This window comes from Rhopilema esculentum, chromosome 12 (genome assembly GCF_057945365.1).
Source record: "Rhopilema esculentum isolate cy_ngs chromosome 12, ASM5794536v1, whole genome shotgun sequence".
Lineage (NCBI taxonomy): Eukaryota > Metazoa > Cnidaria > Scyphozoa > Rhizostomeae > Rhizostomatidae > Rhopilema > Rhopilema esculentum.
Window position 1 is genome coordinate 8,870,134 of NC_142826.1, and position 18,225 is coordinate 8,888,358.

Consider the following 18,225-nt stretch of genomic DNA (forward strand, 5'->3'; position numbering starts at 1 on the left):
GAATTTGAACCCACAAGCCAAAGAGTTTAGACCACAACGACGAGCTGCACAAATTGCCAAGAGTTCAGTAAAAGAAACATTCGCATATGAAGACAAGGAATTGGAAGATGATTAACATTGACGTTTGGTACCTATTCGGTCCAAACGGGGGGAGTGTGTGTAAAATAAAAACTGCTTATAATTAACCGCGGGGAAGGAGCGAGCGCGTGGGGGTGAGGAGCTTCAGAGACATGACTTTTACTATTCAAAAAAGCGAGTGTGCGATGAGAGTATATAACCAGCTTGTTATTGTTTTGTTACCTTGAAAGAAATATATAACTTCTATTTCGAGTTATTTGTGAGTTTATCGCCTTACAACATTCTAAGTTCGCGATAGGCACTCTCCAAAATGTACTTAAAATCATCAAACAAAACTCTTGCTTTCTGATTTTAGCTTTTTAAGCCCCCCCCCAAAAAAATGTTTAACCCCCTCCATCCTTAATATGTTCCGCGCTCCTTGATTGGCAAACAATTTCAGTTGAGAGTAATGTTTACTGGAAGTCGTTGGCCGGCAGAATTTGGAAGAAAGACATTACAAGGCTCATAGATGGAGCTGCTACTTGCAAGGCAGTCACAGAAGAAGAGTCCACATTGATTAAATGTAGCTTCAAAGATACATCACTGTAATAGCTTTACTAAAGAAATGCTATGCAAAGTGAGAGTATGAACAAGACAAGGCTCAAATCAACTGGCATCCACACACAGCATACCCTAAACAATATGGCCTATCAACATTGCCTACACAAATTCGCTAGGCAGCACGATTTACACACCCAGGTCGCTTAAATTTTTTTATAGGGGACCCATCCCGCAGCTATCAAAAGTCACCTAAAAGTATCAAATAGAATTTAACAGGCTCAAAGGTATCGGTTTTAGTTTTGATAAGATTTTTGATAATAGTATTTCAAGCTGATTCTTATATAATTATTTATTTAAACAACATGTATTACATTTCTACAATTTTAGGAGATAGACACAAAACAATATACAATTTCAAATGATTGGGTTATGCATTATGCGTACTCCCCCACCTCCTATATATCAAATCAAGTTGTGGATCGATACCCAGTTATAGATCGAAAACACAACTGGGCTTATATATTTCCTAGCGTTGTGTTTTCGATCTATTATCTGACGTTTTATACTCTGAAGAATGTCAGACGAAAAGCTTGCTGGAATGTTTAGCGCGTGTCGCTGACAGTCTTTCTGAAACTAGGAGTTCAAGTTTTCAGGCAGGCGTTCTCATTAACAAATACACCACACTAATTGACACTTCACATCTGACTTTCATAATGCATGGTGTGATGGTTATTGTAACAGTCGCATCAAAAGGGTTCTAAAGCTTTGCTTAATCCAAAATCTTGTGCGTTAGGCTTCTGTTTCCTTAAAAGACAAATTTGTGGGAAACTGGCTACCCCCAGTGAGCGCACGATACTCTGCGGAGCGCCGAGCATTATTTTCCCACGATGTGCTCTAATTAATTCCAAATGAAACCATGGTAACCTCTTATGTTCTGCAAAGTAAGCCTTCAGATTCAAATGATCATCCGCAGATCTGGAAATCCTAACAAATATTGATTGTTTCAATTTGATATTTGCATAAAAACAAGACACTGCTAAAAAAATGAATACCTCTGGTCCAATTTGAAAATCAAAGTCCACCACAATTAAACCAAACATATCCGTTGAAACAACTTTTTTGTTAATATTTGATATAACTGGCCTTAAATAACACGTCAAAAAAGTATGTATCTATCAAGGATTTATCCTTGTCATAGAGCATTTTTGTTGGATCATAACTATGGTTGGATAGACTGTGGTTGTCTTCGTAAGAATGCATATGTATCAAGTGAGTTTTATGTTGCTTTTGAAGCCTTCAAGGCAACATCAGAAGTTTTGTGATGATCTTAATACAATGTCAAATTTGTAAAAATTAAATAAAAAAATCAAATAAACCCTCGAACTTTGTAAAAAACTTCAAAGCTTTATAATCTTATAACAGAAGAAAACTGTATTTAAATCATTTCAGATAAGGTAATCTTCGAATTAAACACATTATTTGAAAATTAAGATATTAATCTTACATATCAGCAACAATAATTTAATTTCATAATTCCAAATTTAGCCGCTATAGTGTTATCAAACAAACATCTTTCTTTTCTTCAAAATATTCCAACACTTTGATAAAACACTTCTCACTTTTCATCGAAAATATTTTTTAAAGGCAATTGGTTGTTTAGTAACTTAATAACAGACTATTGATTGATTTGGTCGTTCGTGGACAAACTAGCCTGTGAACGTTACAAAAAAGAAAGTCAAAACCAACGTAAGTTAGCACTTCATATATTTCTCATTCTGTCTCATCTACTAATAGTGGATTTGATTGGAAAAGAAACCTGTTCATTGACAGCAGCCAATCAACAAACGGCTGTTAATTGACAGATGTGCTCCGAACTGCCAGAGACACTGTAACTCAAACTATCGAAACAGAGGCTGGGAGGTAATGACTTCAAAATGGATCGATATTTAATTCTTCTTGTAACATTCGACTCTACATAAATGCAAGGAAGTTAGCAATTTTGGTGCCACAGATATATATCTGATCGATTCAGGTCAGCAACCCGTTGTAGATACCAATTGGCAATCGGCAATTTGCAAACTATTTATATGGAAGTAGATAGATGTGTTTTTGTACCACTGCTCTACCTCTAAATATCTTCATTGTGTTTGTATTTGATGATTTAAAGACTTAGGTTATCTATAGTTTGTTCACAATAGGCCATACAATGCTAATACTTTGTGCAAATCACATGCAAAACGATTCCTATTTTCTTTCAAAATTGAATTCACAAATAAGGAGTGATCAGAAATTGCTTGAAAAATCACAGTTGGAAGCCCAATTCAGTTCAAACTTAAGAGGACTTGCTCTTATAAATCTGTGATACCAAACCAATTATTTTGAATTGCAAATAAAATCTATACATCGTTTCAACTTTGCCAAGCAAATGTTATTTTGATAAGAGCATTCTTAGTTTTGAAAATTATAGGTATTCTCCTGTCTTCCCATCTATCAATTTGCCGCTTCATCTGTGTGCTTCCTATGCGAAAGAAAATGCTAATAATCGATATTACCCCAGATCTAATAAACCTCGATTTCTTTTAACGCTGTGTTTTTGAAGTTCCCGCCTCTTTAATGTATATGGCAATGTTTTTACATTTATTTTTGTATCCTGAACCAATTAAATGGTTTGGCCTTTCTTCTGCGGACTGGTTGATGAATCTAAGCCAACCATCTGACGCCATTAATTTCATCATGTTGCCGTGGCTAGATTTCATTTTCAGATATATTGTTCTATTCTTAGAAGCACTGCATCTTATCAATCTCTACTTTGTTTACTTACACAAATTTATACGATCGGCAATTCCCTGTATAACCAACATTGGATTCTTGTCTAGTTGGTTATCAAGTAAGACACGAATGAGAGAATACAGTTTCGATGGTCCTCATAAACGAAATTTACGTTGAGCTGGGAAAGCTATTGTCGATTTAATCTAAATAAACAGATTCTCAGCTGTCCAAGAATAGCAAAAATTACCACCTTTTCACAACGCTGGAAAGGCCTAGTCATCCCTTCCACGCTGCAAATATGTACAGTAATGGAGGTTTATTAATTGATGCAAACTTTAAGATCAGCAAACAAACTTTACATGATGTGCTAAAATTATTTGCTTTTTCTGATTCTTGATTGAAACCAATCATGTCACACTCTTTGGACTTTTGCTGAAATTCAATCTTCCCGCTTCCCTCATTCCTTGAATAAATCTAGAGCTCAATAATTCTACCATTTATTCCATTGAAATTGCTTAATCTAGAGCTGGACTTTGCTAGGTGAACCCCCTTCTGGAAATATGTCTACAAATGTAGCCTTATTCAACATGATAAGTCCAAAAAGCTGGACTTTCTGTCCACTTCAAGAAACCCAGCCATAAATGGATATAGCTATATACAGTGTCTTTCTAGCATTACCAGAAGGATTTAACATAAACCATATAATCAATTATAGTTGCAAAGGGCCTTGTTAAAGGAAGGACGAGTTGGAATGTCGCTGTTCTTTTGTAACGGAAAACACCTAGTAAAGGGACAATCAGGAAGAATAATTAGATATAACAACCTACACCGTTAACAGCTGTACCAGTGGAGGCAGGTGACAAATTCTAAGGATCAACCTAGTTTCTGGCTCCCTTCATCTTTGCTTTAATGTACAAATTTAATAACGATAAGATTCCACCAGTATTGCTTAACTGGATATGCCTTATGCAATTTATGTGGAATGAGCGGTGTGTCTACGGACTTACTAAGGCTGCTGCAGTCAACGTTTTGATAGTCAAAATAAATGTCTTTATAGAGTCTTCAATATCTGATAGTGTCCTGTCAACTTATTACCTTTTAATTGGTTGTACGAGCTGAAATGAGATTTTAATAGGAAGACCTAAAGGACAATGTTCTCTTTGTAAGGGCATTACAACATAGCGCAGCATTGATGAATCTTTAAGTTGCCTTGGAATATCTTGTTACTTCTTGCATTTGTCTCCAATTCAGCATATCATGAAAGGATTAAGAGCATCTGTAAATCATTGTTTTCCACTTGAAATCTTCATATATTAAGGAAATTAGGTAAATGCTATGCTTTGCATCACTTTGTTTGGTGTTGAGTATCTCATTTTGAAATTTTAACAACTAATTGATGTTTTTATTGCAAACATTTAAAAAAATTCCTTCTCCATACTGCTCTTTACCCTAGTAAATAAGACTGAGCATAACATGTGTCAAAGTACAGCATGATCCCAATCACTTGAGCCCCAGAAGTAAATGTGAATTTTATTCGAGCTAACGAATTATCAGCGAAGCAACAATTTTATATATTGGGCAAGGTTCAAGGTGGATGCAGAAACAGCTAGAGTTATCGGGGCTTCGAATTATCGAACCTTTGAGCTATCGTACCATACTGTATTCGCAGATTCTTCAAAAATCTTAAATATCATAGAGACACTTATTCAAACATTCGTATCCTGCATGACGTAGTTTTAGCCTTCAGCATTTATTGCTTGCATCTTCTAACCCTCTTTTCGAGATAAGCTACAAGCTTGTTACGTCTTCCAGACAAACGTAATCAAGAATCATTTGCTGACATCATACACTTGTCCATTGCAGATAAGGGAAAATAGGGCGTTATCTTCTTGTGTGGATAGTTTAGAACTACCAAGAAGGGATTATACCTACCAAACACCTTAGTAAATGGGATCCTAGAAGACATTTATTGGTGCGCTCTTCAGGTCACTGAGATGGCCATACGCCCAGGAGCAAATTCCTTGAGGGAGAGGCAGTGTCAGGTTAGCGAAAAGGCTAGACAATGTCAGGTCGACCATTGCTCTTTAGTCTATCGCGATGACCCAGCCAGTCGCCGGATTTCAGCCCCTTAGAAGATTGAAAACTGATTTCGAGAAACAAATAATAAGATAAATAACTGTATTAACTATTAAATACCCTCTTTCTTTTTCATACAATATTGATACCCTGCGAGAACATGCAATACTTTCACGCTACAAAGCACAACCGATCATGTGCGTAACAGCCGCCAACTTGGTGGGGTGCAAGTTGAACTAAAGAATAGCAGGCTCAGCTAAAGAACCCCTGCCATGCTCTTTAAAGATGGCCTCTCGGCAAGAACATGATTTAGGAAATGGAAAACGTTTTGCTAATCTCTTGGAATATTCATTTGGAATTACATATAAAATGATCTCAACAATGATTGAAAAAACCTAGCTATAATGCCCCGGCCAAAGGCTCTCGACTTGTTACTTAATAAACCTCGAAAAAATTCGAGCGATGTCGAACTCATTCAAAAAGGCATGGCCAAATGCTCTATATTTTTTAATCAATTTTATACTCGATATTGCAGAAATGAGGGCATTGCTTTAGACGCCTGTGATGGATTTATCTTTTAAAAGCTTGCTTGTTCATTTTTTTCGGATTGTGATTGCGGCTGTGATTGTGATTGCGGCTGTGATTGAGATTGCGGCTGTGATTGTGATTGCGGCTGTGATTGTGATAGTGGCTATGATTGTGATTGTGGCTGTGATTGTGGCTATGATTGTGATTGTCGCTGTGATAGTGGCTGTGATTGTGATTGTGGCTTGGATTGTGATTGTGGCTGTGATAGTGGCTGTGATTGTGATAGTGGCTATGATTGTGATTGTGGCTGTGATTGTGGCTATGATTGTGATTGTGGCTGTGATTGTGGTTGTGATTGTGACTGTGATTCTGATAAACAGCAACAAGTCATACGAAGAGTTTTATTTATGGTGAAACGTGTCCAGAGCGTTTCGCCAGGGCTTGAGGTTATACATATATTAAATCATGTCAGTGCTTCCCACGTTATATATTCAAAGAATGCTGTTGGTACAGTCTAATTTTCTATGCCGAGGAAGTTACTTCTCTGTTCACACATATCCACACCCTTTAGTATTTTCCTCGAACACTTCCGATAACATTTTCAAACCTCAATTTCATATAATGTCCTTTACATTTATTTGTTTTCCTGGCAATGAAACATATCCTTTTATTCTAGTGAACGAGATATTTTTCTTGCGGCTACAAATCTTTAAATTGCATCATACATAGAGCATTGTGGGAAATTTGGCTTTGCAGAAAGAACGTTCGACCATGCTTAAAAACATATTGATGTTTGCAAAGATTTTAGCACAACTAAACACTTGATGGTAGTCTTGCCCCACCCATAATGACAATGCATTGCTAACAGACAATCCTTGCCAAAATTGTTGAAAGACCTAAACAGAATCTTCGTAATATTTTTAAAGTTGTCCTATCCCATCATTTCAAAGTTTCTTAATATCGATATTGCAGAGACAGTTTAGTTAGCGTTGCAAAAACTTCTCTATTGATGAATAAACCATAGGATGAACATTTTACGGAGGGGGAGGGGGGGGGAAGGGGAGGTTGAATATCTAGCAAGAGCATTGATAACTTAAAGAAGAAGTTAAACCCATGGGTTGTGAACTTTTGAACGTGAATATTGTGGTGTTCCAGATAAAATGTCGTTTTCAAAATTTTTTTACCAAGATTTTTCAAATAATGTCTTGACCAGCCCATAAGATGTTGTACCTCTGACGTTGAAACGCTGTGATAATATTATCTTACTATAGAGCTTCATCATCAAAGACTTATGAAGAGAACTCATGCCCTCATTATAGGAGATTGATAAGACTTTCAACGAGATTAAGTTTTTCATCGACCAAAGTAAGACTTTTGAATTTAACTTCTCATTTCAATCGTTCCAATAAATCTACCCTATTCCATGAATTTATTATAATAAATTCTTCATGCATGATGTATCAAAATAAATGAGTCTTTATGGATACTATCAAGACAAATGATAGTAAAATGATTTTATCCGAGAAAATAAAAATAATTCGAGAAAAAGGGAACTTTCAAGGACCTTTAGCAGCCATCATGCACCACTTAATCTGTATTCAACTGTATTTAATCTGTAGTTAACCAATGCTTAGGGGATGTTAAGGATCTGGAAATCTCTCTGTGAAAAATTTACCTTTTCTTTCTCTTGGCAGATCCTTGCAGGTTCACCATAAATGCTTGTTCAGAGTCTATAGGGTTTCTGTACTCGACAAGCGTTTTCGCTATTTCTGCTTTTATATCCAATTAACAAAAGATTGATCAAGGAATTAGTTGGTGCTCAGAAACATCATTTATCTAAAAGATCGCATATTTTCCCATATTATGTTCAGGTTTTGTGTGACAGCCTCGCTGTGTTGATGCTGAGTATCCTAGATAAATTGTCTGAGTCGTGCAACTCAAACGCCATTACATAGATCGGAAAGATGAGATTTACACAATCTTTTGGTAGGAATAACAAATCAATTTAAATTGTTACACGAATTAAGAAACAAAATGGTATCTTTGTTTCAAATCCATTTTAGTTGAAATCCATTTATGAGGATTTGTCTAGGTATGATTCAACAATGTCTAAAAGCATGATTTATCGCTTCTGTTAAACTGTCCTAGATAAGGGACACCTAAAATAGGAAATACGGTCTCAATTATTGATCTCTGTAATGAAAGCGAGGCCAATTTAATACAACGATCTGTATAACCAAATTTCTAACAACCCCATTCCAATCGATGAATCACGCGACAAGTTAACATAGAGATGGAAAGTTTATAATCTGTTTGCTTTGCTAATCAAACATTTATACGTGATTTGGCCACTTCTTTAAGCAATAAGACTATAATTTCTGTTTGTTTCTTAATATATCATTTACATTCCTTGATAACCTTAGTCCCGGTAGCAATCAATATTTTATGGCTGTTTGTAAGATCGCAAACTTTTTCTTAAATGAATTTATAGTGGCCTAGTATCGTCGTTACTTAGAAAGAATAGCAGCCTAACAAAGATTGCTCAGCTACATATTATAAAATGTCGAGGGTTAGCAAAAATGAATCAAATATGCAATGATATAATATTATTTGCTAAATAGAAAAAAATAATTGTGTCTTTCATTCAAATTAAATATGTTAGGGAAAACAAAGGCTAGTTAGTATGAAAATTATTAAAAGACTAGACTCTAGCCTTCAAGCCAATACTATCACGGAAAAATTAAACAAAGTTCACTATTGATCATGAAGGATCGGATTTATGGTGGGATAAAAAGAACAGGATTATTTGTAAAGAATGCATTTGATGTAAATCCAAACCAACTTTCAGCTAGCTGGTAGAAGAAAAATTTTAACTTTCAAAAATAAGTCTTCCTTCCAGACAAATCGAGCCATAAGAAATCAAAATCTAATTTATTTTATCAAATCAGTGCAAATGAGGTTGTAGTGAAAGGGAATAGAGGCAAATAGAACAGTGATTACGTTCTTCATCCTCCTTAAAAAGTGGGCTTTATATTTTTATGACATCTGTTTAGTTATCTAATGTATCAGCATGAGGAAAGCAATAATTCCTTGTTGTCATTAGGACATAATGAACAATGAGTTCAAACTCTTTTTATTTCGCAAATAAAACAAAGCTTCCATTCATTTATCATAATCTGACTATGCTAAAACGTATTGAAAGTTTTTTTATCAAGGCAATCAACCAATGTTAACCTTCTGAACGTACCACAAAATATATTTTCAACACTGTTTAAAAAGAGTTTTCGGTCGCAACCTTCCTTCTATAGGGATTTAGAGGGATCATCTATCTAACTGGATCTAAGTAATACGATTTCTGACTCTTGTTAAAATATTTTGTGCATAAATGAAGAAGTTCTCTTAGAATCATCTCCTGTTTACCAAACAGTAACTTTGCTTAAATCAAAGACTTAATATACAAAGGGAATGTGATGATCAATAATGTTCTTGCGTGACTTGAGATGGCAATATTTGTATTGTTGTATTTTTCAATAAAATTCTTCATGCCTACTCCGTATTCAATTTATCACTTCGTGTCTCTCTAGTTTTTTAAACTGCTTATATTTACAGAAATTTGTTTAGTTAACATAGAATCTTATTTGAAAATCTGACTGTTTGGAAATTAAATGAACTGACTTAAAAAGAATGCAACATTTCTGAACATGACATCAAAATGTCTATATTTTTTATACAGTGTGGCAATATTTTAAAATATAAAAAACGGACAATTCATACCTATTATATATACTAGATATATGAATTTAAAAATGCTTTGAAAAAAGCAAATATTTTGAGTCATACTTAAGCTTTTCGTCTGACATTTTTCCGAGCATAAAACTTCAGGACATAGATCAAAATACTACGCTAGGAAATATATATATACCCAGTTCTGGATCGAAATAGGCCAATCAGAAACACGATCACATGACTGTTGAGGTTGCCCAATCAGAATTTATAATGTAACCTCGACGTAATTGCATTAAATAGGTTTAATTCGATACAGAGGTAATTGAAATTCTGTTTAAAACAAATTGCAGGAAATCCAAGAAATGCACTTTTATCTAATGCCACATTGTGCGATGAATTTGTCTGACATAAGCCTCTGCGAATGCTACGTTTGGTTGCTATATTGATTTTATATAAATGTAAATAAAACCTTTTTGTTTGGTAGCGATGTGATGAGCCATAAAGAATACTCTTACGAGATATAGAGAAAATAGTACATTGGACTTAAACTTATATTTCAAAGGTATGAATCGTGTGTCGATCTCAAAATGGGAACTTGAAAATTATAAGGTTATATCGAGATTGTTCTGCACTTTAACAAAAAGATTTACCTTTATAGATTCAAGAAGTTACAAATTGAAGTTCGAACTATAGTAAAACCATGCATTAAAGTAAAAGAAAACAAATTATCTATATGAGGTAAATATGTTTATGGAATAAAGAGATAAGTTTTATAGGCATTTAATTTCAGGAGAAAATGGTTTTCTTTCTTAAATTAAATGCAACAAAATACTTAATCGGCTTATTCGTGGATTTTTCATGTTACAAATAGATTGAGATCGTGTGCAAGATTAATGCCCAAGCTATTTGATAATAAATCTAAAATCATTAAGCTTGTAATACATTGTATTTTTGATATATTCCTTGAAATATACAGGTTTTTAGTACAAGACGCTTGTGAAAAAATCGCATATTCCAGCTCTAAGTCCATTACAGGTCAAGCATAAATAAAATGAAGAACAATTTTGCAGATCGCAACTGGCTGTCTATTCAGTGGTTATATAAAAATGAGAAAGGCTTTGCTATTTGTAGTCAAAACAAACCACAACTGCATCAGAAATTGTTCTATATCAGTATTGCGGACATAATGAAATATGACGGAATGGTACAAAGTAAGAAACGCGAAGCCTCACTGTTTAATATAATTAAAAGTCTCAAAATCGAGTCTCTTTGCTCTTATAACTCTGAAAACCAGCATTGTTAGGTCTAATAGCTTCATAAAAATAAAAATGAATATTTTTCATTGTTGATGTTATGAAAGAAACTAAACCTGGGTAAAACGTGTGTGACACTGCTAATCACGCTGTCTAATAATTTTCTAACACCTAGCAAGATGCAGGATCTAGAAGTAAACCAAAAACTTATCACATATTAACCTTGAGCTTCAGCATTTTTACAAGGCATCTGAGAATTCATGCCATAAGGTCAGGCATTCTTTAAAACAGCATTGTTTTGGTCAGCATAAAGGCTAGTCACTTAAGTGTGGTCCAAACCGCAGTTTAAGATTGTAGGAATGATCAAAGCTTACTTATTTGAGTCTTAATAAATGTATTTAGAACTTGACATTTTTTAATTTACTAACTTACTATACCAAGACGAAAATTTCATCGATATGTTTTCATTTTCTTTAAAACTTTGGGAAGGTAATAAAAATTTTTGAATTGAAGTTTGATCGGAAAATTGGCACCAGGGCTTAATCAACGATCAGACATTACTATTTTTTCACAAGCATCATCACCTTGACAAGCGCTTTTTGCTGAAACCTTCTTCTTTGCAGTAGTTAGAGCCTATTGGAAGTCGGCGAGTCGAAAAAGACTTACAAGGATGAAATTAAAAGTTCGTCACAGTTTGGAGACCTCGTATACCTCCAGACATCTGATACTGCTAACCTAATATCATTTTTCTTTATGTTAATTTTTATCGCATAAGTAGTACGACCAACAAGGTTCTCAAAGTGCCATTGTTTCATTGCCAAATCACATTTACGTCAAAAGGCAACACTCTACAACAACTTGTGAGATTTTATCTAAAATAGTCTGGAGACTCTTCAATATATTCCAGAATTCAAATAGATGTTTCAACATACCTCTTGTATACAGCCGCGAGCTCTTTCTCTTCTTACTTGCTTGCTTCTTATCTCTCATAAATTTTAGATTATGCTGGTTCTTTACACTTTCACCTCGTCTTCTTCAAGCCTAAAACAGTTAATAGAATTAAGTTTTTTACAAACTCTATATTTACGTGATGCTTTAGTAATATATCATAAGCTATCTATAAAGTACCTTTTGAAACGCTGCTTTGGTTTCCGTCCGTGCCAATGTGGAAGCAATTGTGACGATCTTCTCCGCACGTTAGACACTGAATATAATCGTTTCCTTACCACATCAAGATGCGCAAGCTAAGTCCAAATGTCTGATGATGTATTGGTGTTATAAACAAAGTCTCATCATATTCTAACACTTAGCAAGGTGCAAGATTAAATGAAAACCAAAAATTTAGCATGGAGTTTTTCAAGGTGGTGGTTTTCCAAAAAACTGCTTCTCAGATTTTATGTAACAGTATGTTGTGATATTTCTTGGCAACAAAGGCAAACTTGATGCAAATGAAAGCATCTACTTTTATTTAGGTACGCTAAAAGCCTTAAAAATAGTTGAGAAAGAGTCTCCGATGAGAAGCTTGACAGTTCACTACTCTTGTGATGTCCCAAGCAATCTTTTGTCATGGATGAGATAGCCGTCGCAAACAGGTATGGTCACTTTTATTTTTTTTTGAAAATTGTTAATCGGCTTGAAAAATGAGGATTGTATCCATAAAAACTTATCTTCAGGCTATCCTATGGTGAAGTTCATCAATCAAGGGTTTTGCAAGTATTTAATTTGCAAACAGACTTTTCGAATCATTTAATTGCAGGTGGATCTCATTCCTTGCAACTATTTATCACCAAAAATATCAGATGGCAAGGTGAAGCGCTTCCAGCCAGGGTTAAGTGTCAAAGGAATTTTTCGGTTTCTGCTAATAGAGGAAAACTGACGATCATAACTGGTTGGTTTAATGCGACGGTGATTTTCATCTTCAGTAGCGGCTTTCACAGGGGATTTTTCAATATCTGCCAGGACAGTAAATATTCTGAATGACTTTCTTGTGTACTTTTGATAAGATTGTCTTGAATTAATTGCCTTTAATCTTTAAGCTGAAAGTATTTTGATAATTATTGATAAAGCTGATACTGGTGGTTTTGTCTGGAAAACTGCACGGGGTGATTATTCAAAATTAAGACCACGAAGACGTCGAATTATAGGAAAATAAACATAGATTCATTTGATCAACAATTTTTTTAAAAAGATTGTAATAGCACACGAGATTAGCTATGCAGCTCTGCTAAAATACATAAAGCAAAAACGCCTTGTTATGATATGAAACAAAAAGAGAAGCCTCACTAGAATTCAAAAAGGCTTTTCAAAACATTGAGCATATAGCTTGAGGTAAACACTAAGGTATTGACTTGTATGGAATAGGTTGAAAACGTTGGGCCAGAAAGCTCAGATTAGGATTGTATCTAGGTTTTAGTTACTTGTAAGAATAATTCTGTCATCAAATTCTTGAAAAATCGCTTCCAAAAAGATGATTTTTGTTTCCTTCTGACATGATAAAAAATGTTACACCGCTACAACTCCGAAAAGCTCAAATATTACAACACAAAAACTGCTTTTGCGTTTAGCTGGATATCAAACCACTACCGAAAAAAGAGAAATGAAAGCAGCATTACTTTCAAAACGTGAGGTTGAAAAATGCTTGCACTTGGCAGAATGAAAAGATAACTGGGTGATGTATTGACTGTTACTAAATCGCTAATAAAAAGACTTGATAAATAGACCTCAAGGACGTTGTGCTTGGATTCAATTGATACTTGAGGCGATGAGATACAGATGATCATGGTCTCACTTCATTGTTGATTTTTCAGTGAGTCTTGTAAATGAGCAGTCAACCCTAAAATCTAAAATTTACAACTTGCTAACGTCTTTGTGAACATGATATGCACTGCATATTTGTAAGACATTGACAATGCTTGAGAACGAAATAGAGTGGTTCGTAAAGCCAGTACTAGATTTTGCTATTGCTGGATCTGTTTGAAGACTTTTTGTAAAGTGTCTTGAAGACAATGCATGACTGCTTCTTCAGTGCGGGTAATGCTAAGAACTCGATATTTTGAAAGAAACGTTGCAGATAAATCATTCCTTGTACTCTCTAAATTTTCCGTGAATCACAGAGAATCACAGGCCGTAAGCAAGAAGTAAGAACAAAAGTATCAGAATGAAGTTAAATGATTTTTCGCCTTGAAAGAGCCACTTAGCACATTAAAAACTATCTGTATTTTGAAACACTTAACAGAAAGGTGTCTATTTCAAGGACATTTATAGAAAAGGAAAATAATATTTGATACTGTCATGTTATTATCAGTTCATTAACAAAACCGTTCTCACGTATATTGTAGCCACATACGAGCCTTACGCAGCTCTAAACCTTCAAGCTCATTCAAGCCTCCAACTACAGAAAGACTCTACACTTTTAATGATTTACTTACGAAAAATTGCTGGGGTAAAATGAAGTTAGAAGTCAGGATCATATTTTTAATCAAGGACATATTTTTAAGTTTTTGTGCGTATCTATTGCAGCCAGTAGATTAGCTTAAATGCAAATGACAGCTTTATTCTCATATGGCAGCTTTATTCTTATCTTTTTTACTAAGAAAGGTTCTTTCCTTCATTCAATTCCCTTCTTAATAATTTGTGTTGTTAAACGGAAATCAGTTTTGGAAGTTGAAAAGCAATAGTTTGACGAAAAAGAAACGGTCTAGTAGTTTGATATTAAAGCAAGGATATAATAAACCATTTGAAATAATCCGCTTGAAATAAATGAGCAATTTAAGTACGAGATCGATTGAGTCAGAAATTTGATGTTTACAGATTATATATACTTAATTTCAAGCCTTTTACACCAGCAATGGTAACTTTTATCTCTCGATCTCTGCTAAAACGTTTCCCTTTATTTAATCAGGTTTTAAAACAATTTTGTAAAGCATTTCATCTCGAAATGAAATTATTGTCTTTTTCGAAACAAGACAATCTGTTTGGTATTTCCAAACTGCATTATTTAATCTACCTTCAAATGTTATGAGTTGATACTGCACAAGAGAATGCTCGGGAGGATTTTGTTTTTTGACGCTTCTACCTAACTAGGAATCTATTTTGTCATAAAAAGATGCCTCTGAACGTATGATTATGCGAAACGTAAATGAATCATTTTATGAAACGGCATTTAAAATCAGTTTGCCACCTGTTGCATTGAGACGACAGGCATGTAATTATGTCCAGACTCAGGTCGCATGTCCTAATGTTGTGCAAAACCACGGAATGGTATATAAAATTGTATCCAGTAGTAGAATACTACTATAAATGCATCAAATCCGCAACAGATTGATTTTTGATTTGTAAATGTGTGCTTCAAGAGAATTGTTAGATCAAGATCAATAAAGTTCAGCCAATATATGCGATACGGTTTTGAGACTTAAATTACAGTCAATTCACATCCAATGATTGAATCTTTAAGTTAAATTTGTTCTAATCGTTAACGGCTCGAATTATCGAAAAGTCTACGTGAAAAAGGATAATTTTGACGGATTTGTTTGTTCCAGTTTGATAAAAAACAAGTCAAAACTGCAAATTTATTAGATCCTGTTCATAAGTGTTTGAAAATTCAAAATTCTTTACGCAATTTCGACTGGTTCAATGAAAAGAGACAATCTTTAGCTAATAGGGAAATTAGGCCTCAATTAGAAATAACAACGCAATATTCAAGTCTCTCTGGGTGCTGGAAAATACATTGAAACTTTGGACCACCAATAATGGTGGAAACAAAAACATTTGAGGGTCGCAAGTGCAAAAATAAAGATATCTTAAACAGCTGATAATTTTCATTAATGACGACTTTGCCTATTAAAGAGGCAAGGGTGGGCAATATCATAGAACTGATACGGGTACATGTATGAAGGTTTCACTTTAATATACAAAGGAAGTCGAGGACAGAGAAAAGAAGGGCAATGGACGAAGCAGCGAGCGAATCTCGACTTACAGCAGTTGTCTTACGCTGTTAGGTTTACGTAGCCCTGACATCAATACTTAAACAGGCAGCATGAATTGACATTGATTAGAAAAAAGGCATTTATCTCTCTAGTATTTGGAAGGCAGAAATATTTTAGGCGTTTATATAACTAATATTTTGAATATGGCACTTTTATATGTTTTTTTGATAATAGGAAGGTATCATTACGACTTGCCAGGTGAATTTTCCTGCTGTTGCAAAGAACAGACATGACCAGAAACTAACAAGGTGATGATATCAGAGTACCTTTTAAAGTGGGCACCCAAAATGAGAAAAAGCAAAATATTGAATTGCAGTTAAAACACAGATAAAGCTCTTCAATGATACGAACTGATCTTCCGATGAAACTGAACGAAATAAAAAACAATTACCTTTCTCAGGGCGACTTCTCAGAATCCAGCTTCTGCTTTGAATCTTTTAACTTTTTCTTTTCCTAGAACAGATAGAAACTTGCAGTTATAATTTGACATGTGCAGCTCAGCTTCCAAGCGCAAACCAGGAACACGATATAATACCTCAAACGCACAGCAAGAATGCATTTTTAGTAACCGACTCTGAAGACTTACAAAAGAATGAATCGGAACATATCCAGTTTCCAAACTGTGTATATCACCAGCAAGTAGACAACTGAAATGACTGGTCCACTTTTTCACCTTTTATATCAAAATGTACATGGTGGACCTTGAAGCGTCTGGTAACATTACATCGTCTGCGTAGGTTTAGCGAAATTCCCCCACTAGTAGGTGTTACCTGTCTATTGTTATGTAGGACCCATCCAAAATTCATGCATTATTGTATGCCTATTTTGACAAAGGCTTGGATGCGAAAATTCAATGACAAGTTCGCCATCTTTCCGGCATTTCACGTGAAACTGATCTACAATGGGAATGCTGTAGCTATGAAACTTGAGCTTGCTACAATTGAACTTGAACTGTAAATGATCGTGCCACCAGCTCGAGAATCATAATGGAGGAGCTGATGGAGAAATAAGGATCTGTTGTTTCCATTCGCTCATTAGATATAAAAAAGATAGAACATAGCTTCGTTGTTATTGACAATTTTGGGGGATTCCGAAAAGGATGTACCGTAAACAGTGCATCAGAATCAACCCTGTACTTCAGCATATTGTAATGCTGCGCGCAACCTTAATTTGCAATGATTTTCAATAGCATGATGAAAATTTTGTCTGAAGGCGTAAGTCAATTTATGACGCTGAATCAGTCTTGCTCAGAGTGAGAAACAGGTTTTTTTATCTCATTATTTAACGGGTAAGAAACAAAGAAAAGTGAAATATTTAAAAGAAATGATACGTCTATCATGACATAAAATCATTTTTATTTCTAAGGTTACCAAACTGTAAATATACAAAGTTAGAAGTTAGAACAATATTTCTTTCTTGGAGTGTAAATGCTTTCTGTGGGAGCAAAACGACTTGATCTTTTTACAAGTTCATGAAAGGAAGAATACAGAAATGTTGTTAGTTAATTTCCACACCGTCTCAAATTTAACTCCACTTTCTTTGGCGTGAGAAATTAGAAACTGAGTGAATTGCAGCAACACTGTTTGACTTGTGGGAGGATATAACGTATTTACTTGCCAGGTAAACTGCGCCCACGACAGAACTCTTCATGACGTAACACCCTCACGCTGCCGCCCACTGTCAGTTTTAAATGAGTGCGTCTTGAAACGCAGTAAACTAAAATTGGTTTTTCGTACACCAAGGATTTCTAGGTCGGTACAGAAGTATTTATCGACAAAATAGAAAGATTTGTTATTTAAATTATATATGTAGAAATAATGAAAAATCTGATTCTTTTAAACACATTGAACCTCTTTGAAATGCGAAGAAGATCTAAAAAGATACAAGAGACTTGTTCCTGACGTTAAAAAATTTGTTTTCAGAAATCTGCAATTCTAACGTTAAAAATCTGAGTTGAAAGTCTGAGATCCTAATTGAAAATCTGAAATTCAGATGAAAGGCAGAATAATCAATGAAAAACTAACGGTATTCTATGGATTGCGATAATACATAGATTTGAACAAGTATTTTAAAACATTAACACTAAAATCTATCCTAATTATGACAACACTGTTTTACCACTCTGATAGCGACAGAAGAAAGAACTGAGAAGCAAGATAAGAGAAAGGTCTTGTCTTTTTATAGCGATGTTTGTAATCTCAGAAGTGTTTCATGTAGCTGGCAATATGATAAACTATTTCGTGATATCAGGAAAATCGCTTCTAAATATA

The 18,225-nt window shown here is 34.6% G+C and overlaps 1 protein-coding gene across 2 annotated transcripts in view; it reads right to left on the bottom strand.

Annotated features, from left to right (window-relative positions):
* LOC135681746 (protein Wnt-3a) overlaps positions 1–16,364 on the bottom strand; it is a 54,866-nt gene extending 38,502 nt beyond the window's left edge. The window contains exons 1-2 of one of the 2 annotated variants that reach the window (XM_065196346.2): positions 16,347–16,364; positions 11,903–12,011 (exon numbers count right to left, since the gene is read on the bottom strand). The gene's annotated coding sequence lies outside the window, so the exon portion shown is untranslated. Of the gene's footprint in view, positions 1–11,902; positions 12,012–12,098; positions 12,119–16,346 lie in introns of those variants that run through there. The other variant, XM_065196345.2, reaches the window with a different exon arrangement.
* Between the last annotated feature and the right edge of the window lie 1,861 nt (positions 16,365–18,225).